Raw genomic sequence first — 11,179 nt, 5'->3', positions numbered from 1 at the left:
CCAGATAGTTAAAGGTGAAGTAGAAACAATTTTACAGTTTTTCTATGTCCTGTGTTTATGGTGCTTTATTTATAACACTGATATCAAGTTGCCCATTCATTGCTTATTGTTTTATACAAAGAAAAGCATACATCTAGATTAAATGCTACCACTTCCTCTCCAACCTAAAACTCTACTTCAGCATCCTTTTCAAAATCAGTCAACCCACTGGCCCTGTGAAGCCATCCTGGCTGGTCTCCCAAGTCCTGATGGGCAGGGAAACTGCCCTGAGGAGGCTGGGAGGGGAGGGCATGATGCTGAACTTTTGTGCAGCCCCCAACTGCAAGCAGAGGAGTATGTGGTTGGACCTGGCCTTCTTCAAGTTCCTGCATTATCAGGTCAGAGCCTAGAAGTGAGTGAAGAATTGTTGCAGAGCAGACTTAGAAGATAAAATGCCTGATCAACTAAATCAACATTATTGATCATGTGCCAAATACTTTGAGACCTCTGTGATCTGTAGAAATATAAATTTTACAGAAATATCAGAAAAATTCAGAATGATTGGGTTATTGTATTTCTCAAAATTAATTGAAGCAGATACTTGTGAAGTAATTGGGAGAGTCCTTATAGGACTGTTCTTCAATACAATGCAATACCAAAACTATTTGATCTTACCAATCATTTAACCAATTCAAATAATAGACACAGAAAACGAATAAAAGAATTGAATGAAGATGAAATCAAGACAGTGAAACAGAGAAAAAATTGTGAAACTTCTGAACAGGAACAAAAACATAAACTAACAGCAGCTGTGTTCAGAACCCTACTGCAGAAGAAGAGGATGAAGAGCAAAATGAGGACATCTTACCTGTGACCCTTGAAGACAAGGAAAACAAAGAATGCCTAAAATCTCTATTTGAAGTCTTGATTGTTATGGGAAAGCAAAATGTGTCACTGAATGGACATGAGGCTAATGAAATCCCAGGAGGTCTCTTTACTCCAGATAACTTTCAAGCACTGCTAGAGTGCCTGATAAATTCTGGTGCGGAGGTCCTGAGAAAACGCTTTGAGACAACAGAAATTAACACATTGTTATGTTCGAAAATACAGCAGAAACAGATGCTAGAGATCTGTGAGGGCTGTATTCATGGAGAAACTCTCAGAGAAGTGAGAGTCTCACACTTCTTTTGTATTATCACTGACAGTGTTGTGGACATAGCAGGAGAGAGCATCTAACCTGTGTTGGTGAGGTTTATTGATCAATCTCATAAACTGAGAGGAACTTGTAGACTTCCTGGCTTATGAACCTGATGCGGAAATTTTGGCTGTGAAATTTTATACTGTGACAACTGAGAAGCAGGGACCAAATATGGAGTACTGTCATGGCCAGGTTTACATTGTTTCTAGTGGATTTTCTTCCAAAATGAAAGTTGTCACTTGTAGAGTTTTAGAGAATCCTAGCAGTGACACTCCTCAAGCTATCTACACACTCTGATCTTATTGTTCCTTAAATATGTGTTGGGCTAAATCAGTACCTGTTATGGGAGTATCTGTTGCATTAGAAGCAATTGAGGATGTTTATTCTTTTTACCATAGATCACCACAACTGCTTGTAAGACTTTACAATGTAATTTCTATTCTTTTTCAGAACAATGAAGAAAGGGGTAAACAAACTGAAGGGAATTTGTCATTCTCAGTGAATAGTCAGGGATGATGATTCTGAAATTTTAGTGGACCTCCTGCAAGTACTTGTTTTATGTTTAGATGGCATAAGTGACACAAATATTAGATGGTATAACAGTGTATCTGCCCAAGCATTTGTATTCTGCAGTGTAGTAACAGATTTTGATTTCATGGTTATTATTGCTGTTCTTTAAAATGTCTTAACTTTTATAAGAGCCTTGTTAAAAAAAACAATCTCCAGGGGCAAACTTCTGATGTCTTCTTTGCAGCCAGTAGTTTGACTGCTGTATTGCATTCACTCAATGAAGTGATGAAAAACATGAAAGTTTATGAGGAGTTTTGATTTGAGGAAGCCGTGAATTTAGCAGCCAGACTTGATATTCAGATGAATCTCCCTGGGAAATTCTGCAGAGCTCAGCAAGGTAACTGGGAATCTCAACTAACCTCTAAGTTACTGTAAAGAAACCCTAAGTGTTCCAACAGTGGAGCACATTATTCAGGTACTTAACAATATATTCCCAGAACAGCATCTCAGAGCTCTTAAATGCTTAGCTCTGGGATCCTCAGTCACAAGATAACTCAAATTTCATACATCAAAGGAACACAATGCTGACCTGTACAGAAGTAACTTACCTAGTCGCGTCAAGCTCTCAGCCAAGCTTCACTGTTGGAGAATCAAATGGAAACACATAAGGGAAGATATAAAGCTTCCATTCATCATTTACAAAGTCCTCAATCTGCCTGACATCAAGTTTTTTCCTAGTATGTATGCATTGCTGTATGACCTGTGTATTCTTCCTGTGATGAAGGTTGAGAACGAGTGGTATGAAAGTATACTTGAGGAACACTTTGACCGACCAAATTTAAAGGAAACCATGCTTTGCGTAACATAAATTTTGATATGAAACATGATCTGAATGTAATGGTGGACACGCATTAAACTCCATACAACTATGTCAGAACTTCCTACAGATAATTCAAAAACCGTTGAAAATACCTAGAGAACTTTTAAAAATAGGCTTTTTCACATTTGATATTTGGGAAAAAATGTGTATGTAGGCCACTTAATCACTAAATATCTTTGCCTGTAGGCCTCCATTGACTATATTAGCCATTGATAATCTACCCATTTAAATGATCCCTATTTAAACTCTCGTACTTTGAAGATCTATCTGTTCTTCTAGAAAAGAAGATTGAAAGTGCCATGTTTGAGTTCTGTGTGATCTCTTCTAGTGGCACTCTGGAATTGTTTTAGTGAAGTGATTTTAGACATGACACATTTTATCACAGTGGATCTCTAGTTCTTGGGGGTTGACTTATCAATTCTTTGAAGAAATATATTTTGAGGAGGTGTGGGAGAAAAGAATCCATTTTATAAAATGTTACAGTGAAGCTGATTGATCTTTGATTAATAGGAGATTTTAGTATGTTGTTAAACATCTGTACTGGACAGTTGAACTACCAGAGAGAGAAGCTTGTGAGCTTGCCAAAAAAAGGATTTCACTGTAGATTTTGTCTCTCTCAAATGAACTTAAAGGAATGAATTACAGTTAAAATTAGAATGGAAGAGCCTGCCATTGTTGTTCAACATCTGGTTGTTGCTGTTTACATTCTTTTGTGGAGCCTACATCTTCCTAAGCTTTGTAGCAGGTATATGTTGAAGACTTCTGTTTCATGGTTAAGGCAGAATCAGAGGCTGGGGTACTGACAACTGACTTGTCTGTTTTTTTCTCTATTTTTCCATGACTATATCTACTGCCTCATCTTTATTTATAAGCAAAACCTGGGAAACTTACAAAAGCAAGTGCTTTGTTGTTAATCTAGAAACAATATGGAAAATTTTGTTGTTATTTTTGGTGAAGAAAATCAATTTGCGTCGGTTATTTCAATTTAAATGTGAATTTTATTTTTTAAAAAATCAACAGTTTAGGCAGGCAACAATAAACATTTAGAGATGGCATTTGAGTTGACACTTGTCTACTATATTAACATAATATTTGGACAAAAAGAAACATAAGGAAACATTATCTATAACATGTGCTTATTATTTTACAGTGGTCTGTGGGGGAAACAGGAATCCACCAAACACAAATTCAAAATGACCATATGATAGGAGAACAAAGATAGCAGTACTTACCAAGACATGCAAATGTATTTTTGTCAGATCTTCCATAGCCTCAGGGTTCGCTTTGCCGTACATGATACGGCAGATTCTCAGATCTGAAGGCCACCTCCTCTGCTCTCAACCTGGTACGTGAGTCTCCTCTCGCTCACCCTTAAAAGTGAATATTCAGGTTCTTCACTGGGATCTGCACAACCTTGGGAAGTTGCAGCTTCTAAAGCAGCCCACTTTCATTTGGGGGCAGCTTAAATTATGATTTAAAACAAAAACAAAAACAGCTGCAGTGGCTCACAGCTTTAATTTCAGTACTTTGAGAGGTTGAGGCAGGAGGATCCCTTGAGCTCAAGGGTTTGAAACCAGCTTGGGCAGCATAGCAAGAACTCATCTATACTAAAAAGAAAAAAAAAAAAAAGAAAAAGAAAAAGAAAAAAAATTTAGCTGGGCATGGTGGTGTGTGCCTGTAGGGTCAGCTAGTTGGGAGGCTGAGGCAGGAGGATCACCTGAGCCCAGGAGGTACAGGCTGCAGTGCGATATGATGGCACAACTGTACTCCAGCGTAGGTGAGAGACTGAAATCGTGTATCAAAAAATAAAACAAAAATAAAAATGAATATTTAAAAAATCCTTTGGCTTCCTAATCCTTAGGCATAGGCCATCCAAATATTTGGACACAGGTGGTTTGTTTCCTTATTTATTTTATGTTTCACTCAACCCAAATTCTTCTCTGTCTGCAACTTAACAATTTATTTACTCACCTGTAAAAGGAAAGTTTTATCATAGATTGTATATTTAGTTATTTGCAGAGTATTTTTTTTTGGAATTAGTTATATAAAACAAAATTAGTTATATAATTTTAATTAGTTATATAAAACAAAATACCAGCATTATATCCTCATAAATGAACTACAGACCAAGGATATGTTGTGATTAGAGACAGAATGAAAAGCTGAGAGCCCAACTATTTGGCTTCCCTTTCATTCTTCTTAGAAATCCTCCAGTATACCTCAGGAGAAGTCAAGGGCTTCATGATATAAATAGTAAAAAATATCAAAGCATTGAACTATGAAATTTCTGTCTAGTTTAAAATATTTATGTATTTTATTAAGGTGAATTAGCTTCTTAGGCAGTCTTGATAGATGATTCTGACTATTCAGCATCTGGGGCACTTTTCTGGATAAACTCCAATGTGTCACACTGGAGGATCTCTCTTAAAATGCCCCATTTAAAAAATAGTGAATTTCAAAATTGAATTTATAATATGCAAAAATGGTTGCTTTGCTGTCTTTTAATAGAAAAATAAGTCAATGAGAAATGGTTTACTCAAACATAATTCAAACAAACACTGAAGATTTGACTATATAAATCATCATGAATAAAAATATAACATCACTTTCCTATTTATAAAACTCTTTATTCTTGGATATCTGAAAAATTCTAAAAACAAGCAGCACAGAAGAAGCAGTTCACATGCTTTTTCTATCTTCCATTGTCCTTAATTGATGCAAAACAGAGACTCTCCAGATCTTCTGGCCTATATTTCAGAAGGAAATTATAGAGTGGGTGACCACCTTGATTTGTTTTCATAGTATAATGTCTTACACATATAAAAATGATTTTAAAAATGATTTATTTGGCTGTAAAGCACTCCTAATTCTGCTCATTTTAATTACAAAGGATATAGTTGTACCTATTGGAGTGACAATTTTAGTTTTAATATTCTTTAGAAATGTTCACTATAAAAATTATGTGACATTTTTGAAACACTGAAAAAAAATTGTCCTGAGAAACTTTTAAAGGGATGGAGTGAAACTTATTTCATTATTTTAACTAATAAACTTCTATCTCAAGCAATGGTAAAATATCCAATTTAGGTCCAGGCAGGGTGACTCATGCCTATAATCCCAGCACTTTGAGATGCCCAGGTGGGCAGATCACCTGAGGTCAGGAGTTCAAGACCAGCCTGACCAATGTGGTGAAACCCCATTTCTAATAAAAATACAAAAAATTCCCTGGGTGTAGTGGTGGGTGCCTATAATCCCAGCTACTACAGAGGCTAAGGCATAAAAATCACTTGAACCTGGCAGGCAGGAGGGTTCAATGCACTGAGATTATGCCACTACACTTCAGCCTAGGAAGCAGAGCAAGACTCAGCCTCAAATAAATAAATAAATAAATAAATAAATAAATAAATAAATAAGTAAATAAGTAAATAAAATAAAAATAAAAATAACAGGGCGAGATGGCAGAATAGGAATAGCTTGGTCTGCAGCTCCCAGGAAGACCAGCGCAGAAGGCAGGTGATTTCTGCATTTACAACAGAGATACTGGTTCATCTCATTGGGACTGGTTAGACAGTGCGTGTAGCCCATGGAGGTCAAGCAGGAGCAGGCTGGGACGTTGCCTTACCCAGGAAGCCCAGGGGATTGGGAAACTCCCTCCCCTTGCCAAGGGAAGTCTTGAGGGACTATACAGTAAGGAACAATGCACTCTGGCCCAGATATTATGCTTTTCCCACTCTGTTCACAACCTACAGATCAGGTAATTCCCTAGGGTGCCTATACCACAAGCCCCCTGGGTTTCAAGCACAAAACTGGGCAGCCATTTGGGCAGATCCTGAGCTAGTTGCAGGAGTTTTTTTTCATACCCCAGTGGTGCCTGGAATTCCAGTAAGACAGAACCATTCACTCCCCTGGAAAGGCAACTAAAACCAGGGAGCCAAGTGATCTTGCTCAGCAGATCTCACACCCATGGAGCCCGGCAAGCTAAGATCCACTGGCTTGAAGTTCTCACTGTCATCACAGCAGTCTGAAGTTGACCTGTGACATTCAAGCTTGATGAGCTGGGAGGCATCCACCATTACTGAGGCTTCAGTAGTTGGTTTTCCCCTCACAGTATAAACAAAGCTGCCAGAAAGATCAGACTGGGCAGATCCCACTGCAATGCCACAAAGCCACTGTAACTAGACCGCCTCTCCAGATTTCTCCTCTCTGGGCAGGGCATCTCTGAAAGAAAGGCAGCAGCCCCAGTCAGGGGTTTATAGATAAAACTCCCATCTCCCTGGGAAGAGCACCTGGGGAAAGGGGTAACTGTGGTTGCAGCTTCAGCAGACTTAAATGTTCTTGGCTGTTGGCTCTGAAGAGAACAGTGGATCTCCCAGCACAACGTTCGAGCTCTTTTCAGGGACAGACTTCCTCCTCCAGTGGGTCCCTGAAACCCATGCCTCCTAACAGGGAGACATCTCCCAGCAAGATTTGACAGACATCTCATACAGGAGAGCTTCAGCTGGCATCTGGCAGAGCTCCAGTTGGCATATGGTGGGTGCCCCCCAGAATGAAGCTTCCAGAGGAAGGAGCAGGCAGCAACCTTTGCTGTTCTTCAGCCTCCACTGGTGATATCCTGGCAAACAGTCTGGAGTAGAGCCCCAGCAAACTCCAGCAGACCTGCAGAAGAGGGGCCTGACTGTTAGAAGGAAAATTAACAAACAGAAAGCAATAGCATCAACATCAACAAAAAGGACGACCATGCAAAAACTCCATTTGAGGGGTCACCAACAGCAAAGACTAAAGGTAGATAAATCCACGAAGATGTGGAAAAAACAGCACAAAAAAGCTGAAAATTCAAAAGACTGGAATGCTGCTTCTCCTCCAAAGGATCACAACTACTCACCAGCAAGGGAACAAAACTGGACGGAGAATGAGTTTGATGAATTGACAGCAGTAGGCTTCAGAAGGTGGGTAATAACAAACTCCACTGAGTTAAAGGAGAATGTTCTAATCCAATGCAATGAAGCTAAGAACATTGATAAAAGATTAGAGGAATTGCTAACTAGAACAACCAGTACAGAGAAGAATATAAATGACCTGATGAAACTGAAAAACAGCACGAGAACTTCGGGAAGCGTATAAAAGTATTGATAGCCAAATTGATCAAGCAGAAGAAAGGATATCAGAGATTGAAAATCAACTTAATAAAATAAAGGGTGAAGAGAAGATTAGAGAAAAAAGAGTGAAAATGAACAAACAAAGCCTCTAAGAAATATGGGACTATGTGAAAAGACCAAACCTGTTTGATTGTTATACTTAAAAGTGATGGGGAGAATAGAATCAAGTTGGAAAACACACTTCAGGATATTATCCAGAACTTCCCCAACCTAGCAAGACATACCAACATTCAAATTCAGGAAATACAGGGAACACCACAAAGATACTCCTCTAGAAGCACAACCCCAAGAAACATAATTGTCAGATTTACCAAGGTTGAAATGAAAGAAAACAATGTTAGGGGCAGTCAGAGCGAAAGTCAGGTTACTCACAAAGGGAAGCCCATCAGACTAATAGCAGATCTCTCTACAGAAACCCTACAAACCAAAAGAGAGTGGGGGCCTATACTCAACAATTTTTAAAGAAAATAATTTTCAACCCAGAATTTTATATCCAGCCAACCTAAGCTTCATAAGTGAAGGAGAAATGAAATCCTTTCTAAACAAGCAAATGCTGAGGGATTTTTGTCACCACCAGGCCTGCCTTACGAGAGCTGCTGAAGGAAGCACCAAATATGGAAAGGAAAAACTGGTACCAGTCACTGCAAAAACATGCCAAAATTTAAAGGCCATCAACACTATGAAGAACCTGCATCAACTATTGAGCAAAATAACCAGCTATCATCATAATGACAGGATCAAATTCACACATAACAATATTAACCTTAAATGTAAATGGGCTAAATGCCCCAATTAAAAGGCACAGACTAGCAAATTGGATAAAGAGTCAAGGCCCATTGGTGTGCTGTATTCAGGAGACCCATCTCACGTGCAAAGACATAGACTCAAAATAAAGAGAATCTGCCTTAACTCATTTTATGAGGCTAGCATCATCCTGATACCCAAACCTGGCAGAGACACAACAAAAAAAGAAAATTTCAGGCCAATATCCCTGACAAACATCAATGTGAAAATCCTCAATAAAATACTGGCAGACTGAATCCAGCAGGATATTAAAAAGCTTATCTACCACTATCAAGTCAGCTTCAACCCTGGGATGCAAGGCTGGTTCAACATATGCAAATCAATAAACGTAATCCATCACATAAACAGAACCAATGACAAAAACCACATGATTATGTCAATAGATGCAGAAAAGGCCTTCAATAAAATTCAACACTCCTTTATGCTAAAAACACTCAATAAACTGGGTATTGATGGAACATATCTCAAAATCATAAGAGCTATTTATGACAAACCCACAGCCAATATCATACTAAATGGGCAAAAGCTGGAAGCATTCTCTTTGAAAATCAGCACAAGACAAGTATGCTATCTCTTACCGCTCATATTCAACATATTGGAAGTTCTCGCTAGGGGAATCACATAGGAAGAGAGGAAATCAAATTATCTCTGTTTGCAGATGGCATGATTTTATATTTAGAAAATACCATAGTCTCAGCCTAAAAACTCCTTAAGCTGATAAGCAACTTCAACAAAGTCTCAGGATACAAAATCAATGTGCAATAATCACAAGCATTAGTATGCACCAATAATAGACAACAAGAGAGCCAAATCTCCCATTCAAATCATAAGCTAACTCCTATTCAAAATTGCTACAAAGAGAATAAAATAGCTTGGAATATAACTGACAAGGGATGTGAAGGACCACTTCAAGGAGAGCTACAAACCATTGCTCAAGGAAATAAGAGAGGAAACAAAGAAATGGAAAAACATTCCATGCTCACGGATACAAAGATTCAATGTCATGAAAATGGCCATACTGGCCAAAGTAATTTATATATTCAAAGCTATTCCCATCAAGATACCTGTGACTTTCTTCACAGAATTAGAAAAAAAAAAAAAACGACATTAAGTTTCATATGGAACCAAAAAAGGGCCCTTATAGCCAAGACAATCCTAAGCAAAAAGAAAACAATCTCGAGGCATCACACTACCTGATTTCAAAGTACACTACAAGACTACGTTAACCAAAACAGCATGGCACTGGTACCAAAACAGATATATAGACCAATGGAACAGAACAGAGGCCTCATAAATAACACCACACATCTACAACCATCTGATCTTCAGCAAACTTGATACAAACAAGCAATGGGTAAAGGATTCCCTATTTAATAAATGTTGTTGGGAAAACTGGCTAACCATATGCAGAAAAGTGAAACTGGACCACTTCCTTATACCTTATACACAAATTAACCCAGGATGGATTAAAGATTTAAACATAAGACATAAGACCATGAAAACCCTAGAAGAAAACCTAGGCAATACCTTCAGGAAATAGGCATGGGCAAAGACTTCATGACTAAAACACCAAAAGCAATTGCAACAAAAGCCAAAGTTGACAGATGAGATCTAATTAAACTAAATACCTACTGCACAGAAAAAAAAAAAAAAAAAGAAAAGAAAAGAAACAAACAACTATCATCCGAGTAAGCAGACAACCTACACAATGGTAGAAATTTTTTGCAATCTATCCATCTGACAAAGAGCTAATATTCACAATTTACAAGGAACTTAAATTTACAAGAAAAAACAACCCCATCAAAAGTGGGCAAAGGATATGAACAGACAATTTTCAAAAGAAGACATTTATGTGAACAACAAACATATGAAAAATTCTCATCATCACTGGTCATTAGAGAAATGCAAATCAAAACCACAATGAGATACCATCTCATGCCAGTTGGAATGTTGATCATTAAATGTCAGGAAACAACAGATACTAGAGAGGATGTGGAGAAATAGGAATGCTTTTACACTGTTGGTGGAAGTGTAAATTAGTTCAACCATGGTGGAAAACAGTGTGGTGATTCCTCAAGGATCTAGATCCAGAAATACCCATTTGACCCAGCAATCCCATTACTGGGTATATACCCAAAGGATTATAAATCATTCTACTATACAGACACATGCACATGTATGTTTGTTGCAACACTATTCACCATAGCAAAGACTTGGAATGAACCCAAATGCCCATCAATATTAGACTGGATTAAGAAAATATGGCACATATACACCATGGTATAGTCTATGCAGCTATATAAACAGAATGAGTTCATGTCCTTTACAGGGACATGGATGAAGCTGGAAACCATCATTCTCAGCAAACTAACACAGAAGCAGAAAACCAAACACTGCATGTTCTCACTCATAAGTGGGAGTTCAACAGAGAATATCTGGGCATAGGGAGGGGAACGTCACACACTAGGGACTGTTGGAGGGTAGGGTCAAGGGGAGGGATAGCATTAGGAGAAATACCTAATGTAGATGATGGGTTGATGGGTGCAGCAAACCACCATGGCGCGTGTATACCTGTGTAACAAACCTGCATGTTCTGAACATGTATCCCAGAACTTAAAGTATAATTAAAAAAAAAAAAATTCATTGATACAA

The 11,179-nt window shown here is 38.1% G+C and overlaps 1 pseudogene; it reads left to right on the top strand.

Moving 5' to 3' along the window:
• The first annotated feature begins 293 nt into the window (after positions 1 to 293).
• On the top strand, positions 294 to 2,663 carry LOC111525866 (annotated as a pseudogene).
• Positions 2,664 to 11,179: the final 8,516 nt, after the last annotated feature.

This window comes from Piliocolobus tephrosceles, chromosome 13 (genome assembly GCF_002776525.5).
Source record: "Piliocolobus tephrosceles isolate RC106 chromosome 13, ASM277652v3, whole genome shotgun sequence".
NCBI lineage: Eukaryota > Metazoa > Chordata > Mammalia > Primates > Cercopithecidae > Piliocolobus > Piliocolobus tephrosceles.
Note: the sequence above shows the minus strand (reverse complement) of the source record. Positions and strands in the feature narration are given on the sequence as shown.